Raw genomic sequence first — 20,509 nt, 5'->3', positions numbered from 1 at the left:
CAGAAGTCGTCAGCTGGTGGGACTTGGGGATCCCCGCCAGCCACATATGAGTACAATACAATATGTATATTATCCCAGGACAAGCAGGCAGCATATTCTTGACCGATGGGTGACGGCACCGACGGAGCCCCGGTACAGACAATTTTAGAGTGATTGCACTCTAAGAACTTTGAAAGTTCTAGTAGGCCGCACCGCGCACGCGCGAGTGCCTTCCCGCCCGACAGAGGCGCGCGGTCCCCAGTTTCTTAGTTTCCGCGGAGCTAAGAAGACGCGTGTTCCAACTGCTGTTGGAAAATTTTTTCAAATTTTTCTCGCCTTCCCGCTCGCGCGTTATTTTCTTGTCGTGATTTATTCACCTTATCGTTTCTTTCTTTTATTTAAAAAAAAAAAAAAAAAGTCAATTTTTTTCAACTTTTTTCCGGTCAGCCCCGGCGGGGCCTGTTGGCACCATCGAAGCCTCAGGCTTCGATTTTGCTACGGACGTTTTCCCTTCATGCCCCCTTCACCGGGTTTTAAGAAGTGTCAGCGGTGTGCACGTCCTATTTCCCTTTCCGACCCGCACAAGTGGTGCCTTCAGTGTCTGGGTCCGGACCATAGGGCAGAAACGTGCACCCGCTGCAGTTCTCTCCAAAAGAGAACTCTAAAGAATCGCCAAATTCAACAGCAAATTCTTTTCGGTGCCGCCATGGAAGTTCCCCCGGCATCGACGCCGTCATCTTCCTCCAAATCGGCACCGGTGACTTCGACACCGCAAGATCCATCCTCGGTGTCGCACCCTGTAGGTAAGCCGGCTAAGAAGCCATCCCCTACTGTCCTTAGCCCGCCAGTCGAACAAGCAGTGAGCCAAGTCCTGCAGACTGCACGCCGGCCTCGCAAACGCTTCGCTCCTATTGAAGTCACTGCCTCTTCATCGGCATCGACTTCGCCTGAGCGTCGAGCTGCACCGCAGGTACCGAGCAAGAAAAAAGCGGTACCGGTGCCATCGGGACCGTCTCTGGATGAGAGAATAGCATCCATCCTTCAGGTCCAGCTTAAGGAGCAGTTACAACACTTGCTCCCGGCTCTGCTGACTCCGAGCCTTCCAGTGTCGGTACCTACTGAGCATTCGGTGCCGATCGTCGAACAGCCTCTTTTGTCGGCATCGACGTTGTCGGCATCGCAAAAATCTGTTTCTATGCCTGTTCTCTCGGCGGAACCGAAGTCTCTTCGACGCACTTCTTACTCGACTTCGGAGCCGGTGCCGTTCTCTGACACCCGTACTGCTGTACAGTCACCCGGTACGGTGTCCATGAGGTCTGGTAAATCGGTACGCAAAACCAAGCATACCGAACCTTCTACCCCACTTTCTCAGGGCCGTCTGTCATCGATACGGGACCCTGATTTGTGGGATGATTCTGATGACCCCCTCGGTACCGAGGCAGATTATTCCTCGGAGGAGGATGTTACATCGGTGCAGGATCCTGCTGGTAAGCCAGAGCACTCGTCCTTCACCAAGTTTCTTAAGGAGATGTCGGACACCCTTTCCATCCCTCTAGAGTCTGACTCTAAAAAATCCAAAGCATTTCTTGATGCTTTGGATTTTGACCAGCCTCCGAAAGAATTTTTAAAGTTACCCCTCCATGACATCTTGAGGGAAACTTTTTACAAAAATTTAGAAACTCCTCTCACTGTTCCAGGAGCCCCTAGGAAGCTGGAATCGCTTTACAAGGTGATTCCTATTCCAGGGTTTGACAAACCCCAGCTGCCCCTTGAATCTCTGCTGGTGGAGTCCATCCTCAAAAAATTGGCAGGCTCTAGTGTATATGCCTCTGTCCCTCCTGGCAGAGAGGGCAAGGCCATGGATAAATTTGGTAAAAGACTTTACCAAAATGCAATGCTGGCCAACCGTTCAGGTAATTATGCGTTTCACTTCTCTTTTTACCTGAAACATTTGATTCAGCAAGTCTCTTCTTTTCAAAAGTATCTTCCTGACCGTAAGCTTCCTGCATTCCAACAATGCACTTCCAGTCTCCTACAACTCAGGAAGTTCATGGTCCGGTCCATCTATGATACTTTTGAACTCACATCCCGAGCCACGGCTATGTCTGTAGCGATGAGACGATTGGCATGGCTCCGAGTCTCCGACCTTGATGTGAACCACCAGGACCGCCTTGCCAATGCTTCCTGCCTGGGTGATGAGCTCTTTGGAGAATCTATGGATACCACCACTCAAAAGCTCTCTGCCCATGAGACGAGGTGGGATACTTTGCTGAAAAATAAAAAGAAGCCTCCTCCTCCTCGTCCATTTAGACAGCAGCCATCATATCAGAGGCGGTTTTCTGCTCGGCCAGTTCAGCCTCAACCTCCACAACCTCGGAGGCAGCGGCAACAGCACCAACAAGCACGTCAGCAACAGCCGCCTACCATAAAGCCTGTCACTCAGACTAAGCCGACTCAGCCCTTTTGACTCCCGTCTCCTGGGCATTGCCAGTCTCCCTCCCTCCTGTCCTCTTCCACAGCCCATAGGAGGTCGATTAACCATTTTTCTCTCTCGATGGGAGGTAATCACCACCGACCAGTGGGTGCTCTCGATCATAGCCCATGGCTACTCCCTCAATTTTCAGACTCCCCCGCCGTTAGGCCTGCCAAAAGAGTCTGCTTCCAACAAGTCTCAGTCCCTCCTTCTAGCTCAAGAGGTTCAATCCCTCCTTCTTCTCAATGCCATCGAAGAAGTTCCTCAAGATCAGTGAAGTCAGGGTTTTTACTCCCGGTACTTTCTAGTTCCCAAAAAGACCGGAGACCTCAGACCCATCTTAGATCTCAGAGATCTCAACAAATGTTTGGTCAAGGAGAAGTTCAAAATGCTCTCTCTTGCCACCCTCTACCCTCTTCTCGCTCAGGGCGACTGGCTATGCTCCCTCGATCTCAAAGAGGCTTACACACATATTCCTATCCATCTGACGTCCAGGCAGTATCTGCGCTTTCTCATCAATCAGCATCATTATCAGTACAAAGTGCTACCCTTCGGCCTGGCCTCCTCTCCCAGGGTATTCACCAAATGTCTGATTGTGGTAGCGGCCTATCTCCGCTCTCACAACTTTCAAGTCTTCCCTTATCTGGACGACTGGTTGATCAAAGCTCATTCCCCTCAGGCGGTTCTGCTTGCCACCAATCAGACCATTCACTTCCTTCGACTATTAGGGTTCGAAATCAATCTACCCAAGTCTCACCTCATTCCGACCCAGCGACTTCAATTTATTGGAGCCGTTCTGGACACTGTTCTGATGAGGGCGTTTCTTCCATCCAACCGCCTTCACGCCATCCTCCATCTCTGTCAGCAGGTGTTTCAACAGATTACCATTTCTGCGAATCACATGATGGTGCTATTGGGGCACATGGCTTCGACAGTACATGTCACACCCTTCGCACGTCTCCACCTGCGTACTCCTCAATGGACCTTAGCGAACCAATGGTCCCAAGCGACGGATCCTTGTTCACAACACATATCTGTGACCTCGTCTCTACGACAGTCGCTTCTTTGGTGGTTGACATCTTCAAATCTATCCAGAGGTCTGCTGTTCCATCTCCCTCCTCATCAACTAGTCATCACCACAGATTCCTCCCCCTACGCCTGGGGAGCTCATTTGAACGAATTCCAAACTCAGGGATTTTGGACTGCCCAGGAAAAGAAACACCACATCAATTTCCTGGAACTCCGAGCGATGTTCTATGCCCTCAAGGCGTTTCAACATCTTCTCTTTCCTCAAGTACTACTCATTTGCACAGACAATCAAGTTGCAATGTACTACATCAACAAACAGGGAGGAACGGGCTCTCGCCTGTTGTGTCAGGAAGCCCAACGGATTTGTTCTTGGGCGACAGCTCGTCACTTATTCCTGAAGGCTGTCTACATTCAAGGGGAACAGAATTCCTTAGCGGACAATCTCAGCAGAATTCTCCAACCTCACGAATGGACTCTCGATCCCTCGACTCTTCAGTCCATTTTCGCTCAATGGGGCACTCCTCAAGTGGACCTTTTTGCAGCTCCCCACAACCATCAGCTGCCCCTGTTTTGCTCCAGACTCTCCTCTCCTCACCGTCTGGCGCCCGATGCATTTCTCCTGGATTGGACAAGTCTCTTCCTATATGCTTTTCCCCCTCTACCGCTCATGCTGCGAACACTGTTCAAGCTCAAGAGGGAACAAGCCACCATGATTCTCATCGCTCCACGGTGGCCCAGGCAACATTGGTTCTCCCTTCTACTTCAACTCAGTTCCAGGGAACCCATACCTCTTCCACTGTTTCCTTCTCTGCTTTCTCAGCATCAGCAGACCCTACTGCATCCCAACCTTCAGTCTCTGCACCTGACAGCTTGGTATCTCTCGGGCTGACTTCGGCTCACTCACTTCTTTCTCAGCCTGTCCGCTCTATCATTGATGCTTCCAGGAAACCGGCCACGCTCCAATGTTTTCAACAGAAGTGGTCTCGGTTTTCTTCCTGGTGCCTCTTACATCACCATGATCCCATGTCTCTAGCAGTGGGACTGGTGTTGGACTATCTTCTTTCCTTGTCTGACTCTGGTCTTAAATCTACTTCTATCAGAGTTCACCTTAGTGCCATTGCTGCCTTTCATGAGCTAATTCATGGAAAACCCCTCTCGGCTCATCCTTTGGTTTCTCGGTTCATGAGAGGCCTTTTCAATGTGAAACCACCTCTCAAGCCTCCTCCTGTGGTCTGGGATCTCAATGTGGTTCTTTCCGCTTTAATGAAGCCTCCTTTTGAACCTTTGGCCACAGCGCATTTCAAATTTCTTACCTGGAAAGTGGTCTTCCTTATAGCTCTCACTTCTGCCAGGAGGGTCAGTGAACTGCATGCACTAGTGGCCGATCCACCTTTCACTGTTTTTCACCATGATAAGGTGGTTCTCCGTACACACCCCAAATTTCTTCCTAAGGTTGTGTCTGACTTTCATCTTAACCAGTCCATAGTCCTGCCTGTATTTTTTCCAAAGCCTCATTCTCATCCAGGTAAACAGGCTTTGCATACCTTGGACTGTAAACGTGCTCTGGCTTACTATCTTGAACGTACTAAGCCCCACAGATCATCTCCTCAACTATTTTTGTCCTTTGATCCTAACACGTCATCCTGTATCTAAACGCACTCTCTCCAATTGGCTTGCTGCTTGCGTTTCTTTCTGTTATGCTCAGTCGGGCCTGACACTGGAAGGTTCTGGCACGGGCCACAAAGTTAGAGCTATGGCAGCGTCTGTAGCTTTCCTCCGATCTACTTCCATTGAGGAAATCTGCAAGGCTGCTACTTGGTCCTCAGTTCACACTTTTACATCACATTATTGTCTGGATGCATTCTCCAGACAGGATGGACACTTCGGCCAATCTGTTTTACAAAATTTATTTTCCTAATGGCCAACCTTCCCTCCATCCCTCTTTTTTTTTTTTTTTTTTTTTTTTTAGTTCAAATCTATTTTATTAAGCAACAGTAAAGACAACAGCAATAACAACCATGTGATACATTTTCGTCAAACACCCGCGGAGGACTGTACTCTTATGTCCTCCCCGGACCCACCCTACCCCCACCCCCCAACAAAGAAGCCCCTACCCCCCACCCACCCCTCCCCATCCCCCCAGAGATACAGAAAATCTCATAAGCAGGGATCAGCATAGACACCGAGAAGCACAGTGTCAGAGGTGGAGTCTATTCAAGACCTGACTACGACTCTCAGGAGTCAAAATGTTCAAAGCTTGGAGGTCACCCATCAGTCAAGAATATGCTGCCTGCTTGTCCTGGGATAAAGCACAGTTACTTACCGTAACAGGTGTTATCCAGGGACAGCAGGCAGATATTCTTGCGTCCCTCCCACCTCCCCGGGTTGGCTTCTTAGCTGGCTTATCCTAACTGGGGACCGCGCGCCTCTGTTGGGCAGGAAGGCACTCGCGCGTGCGCGGTGCGGCCTACTAGAACTTTCAAAGTTCTTAGAGTGCAATCACTCTAAAATTGTCCGTACCGGGGCTCCGTCAGTGCCGTCACCCATCAGTCAAGAATATCTGCCTGCTGTCCCTGGATAACACCTGTTACGGTAAGTAACTGTGCTTTCTAGTTTCTGGACTTTGGATTCTTGAGTTCTTTTGTTGTGTTAATACTGGAGTTTTCTGACTTTTGATCTTGAGTTTTATGTAATTAGCCTGTTTGTCTTTCTAGTTACTTTATCAGTTTGTTGGATCTGTTAACAAAACGTGCTTGGCGCATGCCGTCTCAGGTTTTGGGATCAGGTGCTTATTCAGTCCGTCCTTGCTTGGTTTGTGTTTTTGTCTTCAAGTGGGATTGTGCCCGGCTGTTTTTCTCACTCTGCTTTTTAATATTTCCAGCTGCTTGCTGTCTAGAGAAATGACAAAACTGGACCTCACCAATTAGATGTTTAGCATTTTAAACTATATTCTTGTCTTGGGGGGCAGTGGCGTACCAAGGGTGAGGCGGTGGGGGTGGTCCACCCTGGGTGCAGATCATAAGGGCATGCTCTGGTCCCTTTCACAAGCTGCAGAGGTTGAAATTGGATGGGATGGGGGTCCATGGAAAATGTATTGGAGAAGGGGGAAGGAGCCAGTGTTGTTTTTAACTTTAAATCTGTTTTATTCAGTTAAGAAATATAGCACAACATTCATAACAAACAATGGAACATAGTAGATCATAGATAAACTATGGAAGCAGGGCAGGATTAATTCTTTGAGGGCCCCTAGGCACACTGGCCCCCCTGGCTTTGCCCCATCCCCATTTATCTGTTTTCTTATTTACTTTATTTCCACTTGTATTTCTTTCTTTCTTTTTTTTTAATTCAAAACACAAAAATTAGCATACCAGTGCACAGTTTTTTTCTATGCCACCCTTAAACATCTCTGAACAAATTCCCCTTTCTTCCCTTCCCACCTACTTATCCAGGACTTTAACTCTGAACCCTTTCCATACGTATATAAAAGTGTTCAAATATATTGTAAAGCAGTAATACTATCCGAAATATAAGTCTATATTAATAACCATGTTTACAATGCCTCTCAACTGCCTCACTCTACGTCGACCAACTATAACCCATATGTATGTATAAACAACCAATTCTGTAACTCCTCTAGTACGTTCCACTCCATGTATGTTAACTTGTAACGAAACAAGCCAAGCAGTCCACCAAAGAATCCAACATGAAACAAAAGAAGATCGGCAGACAATAAGGAGATTCAAATCAGGTTTATTCAAGGTGCTCCCAAGAACCATGCCTGATTCATTTCACCAAACAAGGCTAGTCAATGCTAACAGAAAACCATGTCTTTCATACACACAGAACACAGATACACCCTCACCCAGTATGGAATAAGTAATCACAAACTAAAAATAGTAATACGTAGATAAAGGTTAAATTGAACCGCCAAGAAGCCAAACTGCATACAGTGAAACACCACAGAAATAATGACCCATAATCCCCTAATACTCTGCAAAATATAAATATAGCAGATGTAAATTTGAAGAAACTGACACATTTTGATCACTATTGAAAATAAAATCATTTTCCCTACCTTTGTTGTCTGGTGATTTCATGAGTCTCTGGTTGCACTTCCTTCTGGCTGTGCATCCTTTCTTTCATCTTCCTGCATGCGTCCTCTCCTCCAAACCTCATCCCAACCAACACCTCTCTCTGTCCCTCCATGAGTCCAACTTTTTCTTCCTCTCTCCCTGCCTGCCCCTGCCACCCAACACACTCCATTCCCTCCTCCAACTTTAAGCATTTTCTTCCTCTCTCCCTGCCTCCTCCCCTTTCTTTTTTTTCTCTCTCTGACCCCTCTTTCTTTCATTCTCTCTCCCTGTCCCTTTCTTTCTTTCTTTCTTCCTTTCTCTCTTTCTGCCCTGCCCCCCACGGCCACCGCCGCTGCTGCTGATTACACTAAGCCACCGCCGTCGATTTCTACCTGCTTCCCCAACGCAATGGGCCCACAAGCCTTCCCGCCCGACGTTAATTCTGGTTGGCCCGGAACTTCCTCTCCGACATCAGGGGGGGAAAGGCTTGTGGGCCCGCCGTGTCGGGGAAGCAGGGAGAAAGCAAACGACCATCGCAGCCCAAAACAGAAGGCAAGGGCCCAGGGCAGCTGCTCTCCTTGCTCTCCCCCTAACGCTGGCCCTGCCTGCCAATACAGCTGAGAAGAGGGAAAGATGAGGAGTTCCAGCCAGCAGGGGAGGGAAAGCTGAACAGTATGGGGGAGAAGGCAAGGCAAGAGATCCCTTCTCCCCTGCAGCCAAAAGTGTCCTTTTCAGAGGGACCCCCGACATGGCAGCTGTTCTCACAAGCTACCGGCAGCTGCCCCAAAGTTTTCCCTCTGCCACAGCTTCCCATTTCCAACAGGGCATATCGCGGCAGAGGGAAAGCTTTGGGGCAGCCGCCGGTAGCTTGTGAGAACAGCTGCCATGTCAGGGCCCTTCTGAAAAGGACAATTTAGGAGTTTAAGAAGTTCGGACTGCGGGGCCCCCTGGATCTGTTGGGCCTAGGGCAGCTGCCCTGTTTGCTCCCCCCTAACGCCCTGACATTTCTGGGCCCTAAGCACATGCCTCCTGGGCCTACTCTTTAATCTGGCCCTGTATAGAAGATGTCAGTCCAGAGAAAGTGCTGAGACCGCACTGAAATAGTTAAGCCAAAATTGTAGAGTAAGGCTTTGGGTTTTATGTCCTGTTATTGAAAGTGCAGAGCCCTCCATTAAATACAACTTCTTCTTATAATTCCTGTCCTTTGCCATCCCCACCCCCTCCCCACACTGAAGAGAATACAGGGAGTCCCCGAGATAAGAATAAGTTATGTTTTTAAAGCTGTTCTTAAGTCGGATTTGTATGTAAGTCGGAACTTGTAGATTTTTAGGTTCTTTTGCTGCTCAACTCTGCTCCCAGCTGACAAAAGGGCCAACTGTCCTTACCAGTGTTCCCTCTAAGGTGCAGCTTGCACAACCACACATTGTTCTTAATGTGGCCATGTATCATTCCTGAATCTGCTGCAGGAGAAGTGTAGGAGTCTATGCCGCTTGGAAGTCTGCTCAGTGAAATCGAATGGAGCCGTAACCAGGTTCTTAAGTATGAGTCGTACTTAAGTTGGGTGTCTGTAACTCGAAGACTGCCTGTATTAGATGGGAAAAATGGGCTGAAGAAGCAAGTGAAAATGAGTGAGTGGGTTTAGATCAAATTTCATATTTCCACATATTGCTCTGAGTGTACCTAAGCAGCCGAGTTCAGTGGAAGGTTATCCCCACCCCATTGCCTAGGCGGCCAGCCATTTTTATTGGAAATTTTTTCCTCCCTACTCTGGATGATCTTTTGAACCTTCCTCCTTGGTAGCCCACCATATTGGGTAGAGGAACTTCCTTCTCCTAATAAACGTGTGTTTTCTAATCTAGGCAGCCAGGCAGTTCTACACAGTCATTTTGTGGGTGTTAGACTAGCACTGGCGGCAGTCCCCTTAGAGACGGCAGTGTAAGAATGCACTTCAGGGCAAAAAGAGATCAGATGGATGTGTGTTTTCAGGGGTTTATTTTTCAATAGCTTTTTAGTATAATTCAGTGCTTCCCAACTCAATCTTTGGGGCACACCCAGCCAGTTGGGTTTTCAAGATATCCACAATGCATATATGCCTGAGATAGATCTTGAAGGCAGTGCATGCAAGTTTCTCACATGCATATTCATTATGGATATCCTGAAAACTTGACTGACTGGATGTGCCCTGAAAACTGGGTTGAGAACCACCATAACATATTTCACTTCAGATGCTCAGCTGAGGACCTGGTAAAACGGGACACTGAAAATCAGAAAATGGACACTGTCAACTTTGGACTGGCCTAGGAAAGTTTGTTTCTGATTGACATGAACAAGGTGTCAAGATTTTACAAGTTCTTTCCCAGTGAAGACTTTGTATTTACCATATATATCGAATATAAACCGGGGTGACCTTTTTTCTCCTAAAAAGAGGGAGGAGGTTAACTCGAATATAAACCAGGGCTTGTACCCAGCCTGCCTCCTTCCCCCTCCCTCCCCTGCCAGGCTCTGCACCCTCACCTTACTTCTTCCCTCCCCTTGCAGGCCTTTTTCAAGGCCTGCCGTAAGCCCTGGTGGTCCAGGAATTATCCGGGATAGGAGGGATCCCTCCCACCTCCTGTCCTAGATGATTCTAAAACATCCCACCTCCCTCCCGCCTCCCAGACCTCTAGAAAGCCTAACTTGAGTGGTCCAGTGGTGAACCGGCACAGGAGAGATCTTCCTACGCTCCTGCCCTGTACGAGCTGCTACCTAAAATGGCTGACGTGAGTTCCCGCGGCAAACCTTGCGAGACTGCAGGAACTTGTGGCAGCCATTTTAGATAGCAGCTTACACAGGGCAGGAACATAGGAAGATCACTCCTGCCCTGGTTCAGGGCTAGACCGCCAGGGCTTTCAATGTAGGCATTCTAGAGGTCTGGGAGGCGGGAGGGAGGTGGGATGTTTTAGAGTTGGCCGGGACAGGAGGAGGGAGGGAACTCTCCTGTCTCGGCGCACCGCTGGACAACCAAGGCTCATGACAGGTCAGGGGGAGGCCTGCAACAGGTCCAGGAGGGGGGTGGGAGGCACCAACTCAAATATAAACTAAGACCCCCATTTTTTGGCCCCAAAATCTCGGTTTATATTCGAGTATAAATGGTTACCTTTTTAATTGGAGGCTAAAGTCACAGTGGCAGCCAAAGTTGTCCCATAACCACAATATCACATGATTTCTTTTTGACTTCTTGTCAGCAGGTGCTTTCGGGAGCCGTGAATTTGTTGTTTTGTCTTTTGGAGCAGGCTCTGTTTTGCTTTCATTGCACTGAGGAAAGTCCATGTGGAAAATAAATCACCAAGTGTTTACTGACTGAGATTTCGGGGTTACATTAAGAAAATACCGATGGCTGTTTTAGCTAAAGTTCCAAACTACAGGCCACCCTGATTTTAGTCCCTGCTGCCCTACTTTTATTTATCCTTTAAAAAAAAAACATGTCTTAAAACTGATGAAGTTTTACAAAGTTTTGATAAAGTACAGTGATCTCATTGATGGTTCACCGGCCAACCTTGTGATTGCAGTACCCCGATGTCTTTGCTTTCTCCAAGAGTACATTCCATTCTGTTGAGTTGCCTTTTGAACACCTGAGATCTTGCCAGAGTAAGGTCTGTTGTTTTTGTCACACTCGGATAACCAACTGCTGTCGTCAGACTGGATAACATATGGGCTCTGCATTCAGGGTTTCTAGTGTTGCAGAACCCAGACAGTTCTTGCCCAAGCTGCATCTCATGGCATAGTCTAGCACCAGAACAGATGTTTGTACTTAATTTTGCCTCCACATGACTTCCTTTTAATTTTTGCCATGTTCTATGAATCAGTGTCTCCCAGAGCATGTTTCTCAAATGTAAGCTCTTTGGACATGGTGCTGGTAACTGCACACCCCTTACAGCACTATGTAAGTCAACAGTCATAGCAGAGCTTTCAGGAATGGAGCAGGGACAAGGAGAGCAACAAAACTTGCGGGGACAGGATGGGGCAATTGAGTTCCTGTGGAGACGGGGGAAAATTTGTCCCCGTGTCATTCTCTAGCCACAATGACTTCTGGAAGTTGGATCGGTTGTTTGTTCTTTGGGGTAGTCAGAGCCATGATTGTTCCGCCTCAAAGCCTACGATTCTGAGATGGTTGAAAGAGGTGATTGGCTTGGCGTATTTGCTGTTAGAGAAGCAGCCTCCAGCCCAATTACAGGTGTATTCGACGAGACGTGTGGTGTCATCGTGGGCTGAATCAATTCTGTTGTCCTCAAAGGACATTTACAAGACGACCACCTGGTCGCCTGTTCATTCCTTTGTCAGACATTACCAAGTGGAATTCTAGATTTGGAGCAGAGGGTTTGCAGGCAGCAGCTCCAGTGGCCCTCCCTTGCTAAAGTCTGCTTTGGAACATCCCACTGGTCTGGAATAGTGGAAAGGAGGCAATGGAAGGAGAAATTAGGTCTTAACTGATAATTTTCTTTTCATTAGTCCTTCACACTATTCCAAAAGCCCTCTCTCTCTCTCTCTCTGGACATTATTTTCCTGGAGCTGCAGTAACCTTTGTTTCACTGTGCGCTGGTTCAAGGCTGGGCTGTAAGGAAAAAGAAAGAAGGGTGAAGTGTTCATTGAAGGTCTGGAAGTTTGGCAGAGGCAGCACAAGCACGGGTGTTATCTGGGGGTCTTATTGTCTGGGTTCACTTTGTAAGGCAGCTCTCTTTGTGAGTTCTATGCTGGTTGATGGACAAGACTATCCCACTGGTCTGGAACAGGTTGAAGGACTAGTGGAAAGAAAATTATTGGGTAAGACCTAATTTCTCCATAATAATTTTAGGACAGGACCAGCTGGCCCATGTGATTTGCATTGCTATAGTTAAGGAGATCTCCCAACTATGAGATATGCAGGATATCTCACCCTTTCTGCCTCTGTTTCAAGTTTCAAGTTTATTATATTATTTGATTAAACGCTTTTCAGGATACAAAGCGTTTTACAAAGAAATAAAATTGGATTTCTTAAATCACAAATACATCGTAAATAAAAATAATTACTTTAAAATTAAAAAAACGAACTGGGGTAACAAACACATGAAACAGTAGGAAAGGAGGGAAAAAGAAAAAATACAATAAAAAAAAAAAAATGTGTTAATCAGATTAGGTTAGAACATAGGGATGTTGTGAGGAAAAGAATTTGTTGTTCTTTTTTTGTTTTTTTTTTTTTTGCAGAGGTGGAAATAAATGTAGAAAAAAGTAGGTGCAACCAAATTTAAAAAGAGGGGGGAAAAGTTCCACAATGCAAAAGTCACAACAGAAAATAGTAAAACAAAGAAACCAGTATCTGGATAGATTTTTTTTTTTTTTTTTAACCCAACAGGTTTATTAAAAGGAAATTATTACTTTACAACTGTAATTAACCGTAGATGAGATAATAAAGCCCCTGAGCAATAAGGACTATTTGAATACTTTTTCATCTCATCTATGGTTGATTACAGTTGCAAAGCAATAATTCTTTTACCCCCCCCCTCCTTTACAAAGCCACGCCATCGCAGCTTTGTAAAGGAAGGGGGTTCATAAATTATTATTATTTATTTTAAAATGTATACCCCGCCTGAAAATACCTAAGAACATAAGAATAGCCTTACTGGGTCAAACCAATAGTCCATCAAGCCCAGTAGCCCGTTCTCATGGTAGCCAATCCAGGTCACTAGTACCTGGCCAAAACTCAAGGAGTAGCAATATTCCATGCTACCGATCCAGGGCAAGCAGTGGCTTCTCCCATGTCTTTCTCAATAACAGAGTATGGAACTTGTCCAAATCTTTCTTAAAACCAGCTATGCTATCCACAATCTCTGGCAATGGGTTCCAAGCCTAACTAGTCTCTGAGTGAAAAAAAAAATTCCTTCTATTGGTTTTAAAAGTATTTCCCTGTAACTTCATCGAGTGTCCCCTAATCTTTGTAATTTTTGATGGAGTGAAAAATCGATCTGCTTGTACCCGTTCTACTCCACCAGGATTCTGTAGACTTCAATCATATCTTCCCTCAGCCATCTCTTTTCCAAGCTGAAGAGCCCTAACCTTTTTAGTTTTTCCTTATATGAGAGGAGTTCCATCCCCTTTATCATCTTGGTCGCTCTTCTTTGAACCTTTTCTAGCACCACTATATCTTTTCTTGGTGGTTTTCAATTAACATTCACAATCCTTTCTAATGTTTTTGTTGTGAAAAAGCAGGTGCCACTTAAATATATTTGAATCAGTGACAATATTTTACATGCCCCTAACAGGAAAAATTGAGTCTCAGAATTATCCTGGGTGTCCTGCATCCGCTACCATGATTCCTATTCAGTTTTTCTAGTTGTAACATTTTAAATGTGAATACCTTGATGCATGATGCAGATGTTGTCAGTGTACATCAAAATTTTCTGCGTCATTGTTCTGCTTTTCCTTCACATTTTTTAATCTCCTTTTAGAATGGCAATCTCTTAGTTGGAATAATAAAGGTACAAGATCCTTTATCCAAAGTTCTGAAATGCTACGAAAACCAAAATTTGATGTGAACCAGAAAGTCATCAACTTTCCTGATATAACACATGCGGAAACCAACAGAAGTAATAATTGTATTTTTATATACTGCCACACCACACAGTTCTTGGCTGTTCACATCTAGAAGAACTGTACAATCAGTGAAAAGAAATACAATTGGTATAAAAATACATTAAGATCAAATTAAAATATACATATTAAAATAGCAATTTGCAAATTTACCAAACAGATCAGTTTTCAAAAGCTTCCTAAAAGACACATAAGAATAAGCCTGAGAAATAATAGTACATAACCATGAATTCATTTTGCCTGCCTGAAATGCAAATAGTTTGTCAAGAAATCTTATATCGACAGGATTTTATGGTTGGATAAACAAATAGATAATTTCCTCGAGTGATCCTGTTTATATCATTCAAAACATAAGACAGGTAAGTGGGAGCCAGACCAAATAAGGCCGTAAAACAAATGCAACCGAACTTAAACAGTACACTTCTCCCTCCGTATTCGCGGTGGATGCGGGCGGAACATAGCCGCGAATATGGAAAAACCACAAATAACTTTTTATATGTTATTTGCATTTTTTTTTTTGTAAAAGCCAGCGTTTTTACTTTTGAAACCGCGAATAAATTTTCAACTGTTATTCGTGGTTTTTGGAAACAGCCACTATTATTACTATCAAAATTTTGCAATTTGGGGGGAATAACAATATTTATCGCGCAACAATACAGTAAGTGTACAGTAATAATCTCAGGGTAAAAAAAAAAAGTACAATACTGGTTTCTCAACAAGGAAAAAAAAAGTTCAATACTGGAATAGTTGTACTACAGTACAGTACTAAAGAATACTCAGGCAGTGTCTTCCTCCTCATCGTCCTGTACAAGTACTGCAGGATTCCCAGCGATTTTCGTGCTTATAGCAGGCAAGCAGCGATTCCCAGTGACTCCCAGCGATTTTCGGGCTTATAGCAGGCAAGCAGAGATCCCCAGCGATTTTCAGGGTAATAACAATTTTCTCCATGCATCCTGGGAAGCAGCGTTTCTTGCTATGGATGCTGGGAAGCAGCATTTTTCTCTGTGCACACTGGGAAGCAGGGAAGCAGCGATTTTGAGGGAGAAAGATTTGAAGCAGCGATTTTCAGAGTGAATGTTGGTAAGAGCTAAACTTTTTTATCGGTACAGTAAAAGAAAAGGAACTTTACTCATGATGTAATTTGAGGGGGGGGGGGCAGAGTCAGCATGTAAAAAAATCGCAAATAAGCAAAACCGCGAGTGCAGAAACCGCGAATACGGAGGCAGAAGTGTATTGTTGCCTCAAAAGGCAACCAGTGTAACTGTTGGTAAAATGGAGTGACACAGTCATGTTTTTTTCAGACCAAAAATCAAATGGACCGCTGTATTCTGAATAAGTTTTTATCTTTTAAGGAGTTGTTTTTTTTTAAATGAGATCCCAAATATATTATTGCAATAATCCAGAACAGTGTGTGTTTCTCCTATTCTCTGCACAATTCAAGTCAGAGGGCTGGAAAAATGGCCAACAGAGCTGCAGATTCCACTAAGCGTGACACTGAGGAGCAGAAAAGGAAGCGGCGGTCAGGCTGATTTTTGGGCTGAAGAAGTTCGACCATGTAACTCCTTCCTACCGACTCCTGCATTGGCTGCCGATGGAGGCACGTGTGAAGTTTAAAGTCTGGATGTTTCTGCTTTAAGGTAATTTTTGGCCTAGCCCCCAGATGTATAACTGACCTTTTCTCTTTCTCCACCAATCGACTTAAGAGAAGCTCAAACTTGAGTTTTGTTTCTCCACCGGTTAAAGGATGTAAATTTAAAAGACACCATCAACATCTCTTCTCTTATCAGGCAGCATTATGGGGTAAAGACCTGAAACAATTAGTCATGCTTGCGAATACTTATGGGGAATTTAGGAAACACCTAAAAACATATTTGTTCCCAAAGTATTTAGGCAGCTACACTGAACAATCCTCTCCCCACAATAACGGACCGCTAAATCTTAACTCTGTTAGTACTACTCAATCTGTAACTTTTTTCATCATTGTAAACGGCATAGAACATCACGGTCCTGCGGTATATAAACTGTTATTATTATTATTATTTTCAATAGCACAGAAAGTTGAGGTAGTGAAGAAGCTTGATCATGCTGTATCTGTACAGTGGCTGCCTGAAGAATATGGTACGGGAACAACAACCATATATGACTTAAAGAAACCGAAAGACAAGTCTGGTGTCAATTTTATGGTCTTATGGTCCTGTCTTTTACTGACTTAAAATTACCATTCCAAAAACCAAAATATACCTGGTCCCAAGGATTTCGGATGTGTGCCCTTACAGGGAACATTGACTTGTAGTTAGATTTTATTTATTTATTTAATTCATTTTTCTATACCATTCTCCCAGGAGCGCTCAGAACGGTTCACATGAATTCAGGTACTCGAGCGTTTTTCCCTGTCTGTCCCGGTGGGCTCACAATCTATCTAATGTACCTGGGGTAATGGGGGAGAATTAAGTGACTTGCCCAGGGTCACAAGGAGCAGGGTGCTGAGGCTGTAGCTTTAACCACTGCGCCACGAGCATCCATGGGATCTCCAGGGCTGCATTTGTTTAAATGGTGAGCCTGATGTGCTGGTAGGAAATAGCAGAAGAATAAGACTCGTGCACATTTCATTCTTTGTAAAGAACTTTATTTCTCCTGTCAGAAGAATATGGAACAGGCCAAATAGTGTTATTACTCCTTCTATCTTGTTGCACCGTGTGCCCGGAATAGACTTCTGGAGTTGGTAGGTCATATTCCATCTCTGTTCTTATTCAAATCTAAGCTAAAAGCTCTTTTTTTTTTTTTAACGCTGCTTTTACCTCTTAACCTCTTATTCACCTATACAATACCCATGTCGTTTTAATCATTCCCATAATAAATGGAACTCCCTGATCCCTTATTTGATTGTAAGCTGTCAAGCAGGGGACTGTCTCTTAACGCATTTCTTTACAGTGTTGCATGCATCTAGTTACACTATAGAAATTGATATTTAATACTAGTTATGCTGGATCCAAGTTTAAGTGTGCAGATTACAGCTTTACTGAACAGTTTTACCCTAGATTTTTACTGGAACTTCCTCAGGTTTTGTACTGAAAACCAGAGACTTCTCTTGGCCATGCACTGCAGAACTAACTGCATTAGATTGGCACGTCTCAGAGAATCCCTCTCAGTTAGTCCTTACTTCTGTAACCACGGAATGGCATTTTCAAAACATTCGTCTGATTTGGACTTATGATGCTAGACGTCCAAAAGTCAGCAGTACGAAAATGCCTATTTTCGAAAGGCAAATCTCCATATGTCTAGAAATAATTTTATTTATTTATTTATTTTTACATCCTCTGTCTGGACGTCCAGGCCATTGGGACACTCAGATTGCCAGGATGTCTATCTTTATACCACATTTTCGAACAAAATTTCATTCCAGACACCCAGAACAAGAACATTTGGACATGGGAGGGGCCAGACCTTTAATGGACTGGCCACCCAGACATGGCAGCAGAGCAGTGGGGCACTGTTGTGAACTTCACATAAAGACTGCCAGATAAACATCTCACCAGAACTCCCATGTATGTTATGATGAGCCCCCCCCCCAAAACCCACTATAACACCTGTCTACAACCTGAGTAGACCTTATGACTGCAGGTGGCACTTATATGGCAGTAGTGTAGGGTTTTGGTGGGCTCACATTTTCTACCATAAATGTAGTAGTTAGATTGGCTTGTGGGACTTGCTATAGAGAATGACACGGTGACAAAATTCGTCACCGTTCCCATCCCCACGGATAACCGCGGGAAATAATCCCATGTCATTTTCTATTGTCTATTTCAACCTCAGTCCTTCTACACCAGCATTCTTCAAAGCAAAGTTTGAGGGTCAGTGGTTGTGGCCCTTCATACTCTCATTCTTCCCTCTCTCCTTAAAGAATCAACTGGAACCTAGGAACCTCGAACTGCGGCAGTGAAACGATGTTCCTGGAAACAATAGGGGACTGCTTCTTAGAACAAATGGTGGGAGAACCAACAAGGGGTTCCGCAACCTTGGACTTAGTCCTCAATGGCTTAACTGGGAGAACATCAGACGTGGAAGTCCTGGTCCCCCTGGGGACGAGCGATCACAGCATGATCAATTTTAAAATTGGCATTGGGAAGGGAAAAAAAACCAAGACCCAAACCACAACCTTTAACTTCAAAGAAGGGAATTATGACAAAATGAGAGTCATGGTAAAAAAATGGCTCAAGAATAAGACAGCCGGAATCAAAACGGTCGATCAAGCATGGTCCCTACTAAAAAATACAATCACCGAAGCACAGAATCTCTACATCCCGCAGATATCCAAAGGAAGGCGAAAAAAGAACAAAGGAGAGCCAGCTTGGCTAACTAAAGGGGTGAAGGATGCGGTAAGGGATAAGAGGAACTCGTTCAAGAAATGGAAACGCGAACGAACAACTGAGGCCTGGATTAGACACAAGGTCGACCAGAAGAAATGTCACAAGGTGGTAAGAGACGCCAAAACAGCCTATGAGGAAAAGATAGCACAAGAAGCTAAAAACTTCAAGCCCTTTTTCAGGTATATAAAAGGGAAAAAACCAGCAAGAGAGGCAGTTGGCCCTCTTGACGACCAAGGAAGGAAAGGGTGCATTAAAGAAGACAAACAAATTGCAGACAGGCTAAATTCATTCTTTGCCTCCGTCTTTACCAATGAGGAAACAACAACAATACCGGAAACAAGAAGGGTATTCATGGGTGACATAGAGGATAGCCTCACCTCAGTGAACGTGGAATTGGACATGATATACTATCAGATTGACAAACTGAAAAGTGACAAATCCCCCGGACCGGATGGAATTCACCCGAGAGTATTAAAGGAGCTAAAGGTAGAAATTGGAGAACTATTACAAACCCTAACTAACATGTCAATTAGAACCGGGCAAATACCTGATGACTGGAAGATAGCGAATGTCATCCCAATCTTCAAAAAAGGATCGAGAGGAGAACCAGGCAATTATAGACCTGTCAGTCTTACGTCGGTTCCTGGGAAGATGGTTGAAGCACTAATCAAGGATAGCATAGTGCAACACCTGGAGAATCATGACCTGATGAGAGCTAGTCAGCATGGCTTCAGGAAGGGGAAGTCATGTTTGACGAATTTACTTCAATTTTTCGAGAAGGTGAACAAACTAATTGACAACGGAGACCTGGTGGATATAATTTACTTGGACTTCCAGAAAGCATTCGACAAGGTCCCGCACACAAGGCTTATAAGGAAACTACTAAGCCACGGAATTGAAGGGGACGTACTTAGATGGATAGGCAAATGGCTAGAGAATAGATTGCAGAGGGTAAGCATAAATGGGAAATTCTCGGACTGGGAGAAGGTGACTAGCGGCGTGCCCCAGGGCTCGGTTCTTGGGCCCATCTTATTCAATATCTTCATAAATGACCTTGAAGAGGAAACAACAAGTATTATAATCAAGTTTGCAGATGATACAAAACTATGTCGGGCAGTTGGGTCACAAAAAGAAAGTGAAGATCTCCAGAAGGATCTAAATCAGCTGGAGGAATGGGCGGAAAAGTGGCAAATGAGGTTTAACATAGACAAATGCAAGGTGAGGCACCTGGGTAGGAAAAATAAGGAACATGAATATAAAATGTTAGGTGTAACATTGGCCAAATCCGATCAAGAAAGGGACCTGGGGGTACTGATAGACAGGAACCTGAAGCCGTCGGCTCAATGTGCAGCGGCGGCAAAGAAAGCAAACAGAATTTTAGGTATGATAAAGAAGGGGATCACGAGTAGATCGGCGGCCGTTATAATGCCGCTTTACAGAGCAATGGTCAGACCACACTTGGAGTACTGTGTCCAACACTGGTCTCCATACCTAAAAAAAGGATATAACCCTGCTGGAAAGGGTGCAGAGGCGAGCCACGAAGCTAGTAAAAGGTATGGAAAATTTGAGCTACAAAGAATGACTCGAAGGACTGGGACTGTTCACCCTCGGGAGGAGGAGACTGCGAGGAGATATGATTGAGACTTATAAAATACTGAATGGATTCGATAAAATTGAGCAAGAAACACCATTGTTCACATTGTCAAAAGTGACACAGACAAGAGGTCATGGACTGAGGCTGAGGGGCAGCAGGCTCAGGACAAATGTCAGGAAATTCTATTTCACACAGCGAGTGGTGAACGCTTGGAATGCTCTCCCAGAGGAGGTGGTGACGGAGACTACCATTCTGGGTTTCAAGCGTGAGTTGGATGCACACTTCCTTGCAAATCACATTGAGGGATATGGGTAGTCAGGGTCTCCATCTGGGAGCACCTGGCTTGGCCTCCGCGTGTGCGGGTCACCAAAATAGATGGACCTAAAGTCTG

The 20,509-nt window shown here is 45.0% G+C and overlaps 1 protein-coding gene across 4 annotated transcripts in view; it reads left to right on the top strand.

Moving 5' to 3' along the window:
- MLXIP (MLX interacting protein) overlaps window positions 1-20,509 on the top strand; it is a 138,638-nt gene that overhangs the window by 20,704 nt on the left and 97,425 nt on the right. Inside the window, exon 1 of one of the 4 annotated variants that reach the window (XM_033953872.1) lies at window positions 15,770-15,794. The exons of the other annotated variants lie outside the window; for them this stretch is intronic. The gene's annotated coding sequence lies outside the window, so the exon portion shown is untranslated. Of the gene's footprint in view, window positions 1-15,769; window positions 15,795-20,509 lie in introns of those variants that run through there. 4 annotated transcript variants of the gene reach the window in all.

This window comes from Geotrypetes seraphini, chromosome 8 (genome assembly GCF_902459505.1).
Source record: "Geotrypetes seraphini chromosome 8, aGeoSer1.1, whole genome shotgun sequence".
NCBI classification, from domain to species: domain Eukaryota; kingdom Metazoa; phylum Chordata; class Amphibia; order Gymnophiona; family Dermophiidae; genus Geotrypetes; species Geotrypetes seraphini.
This window is presented reverse-complemented; position numbering and strand designations above follow the sequence as displayed.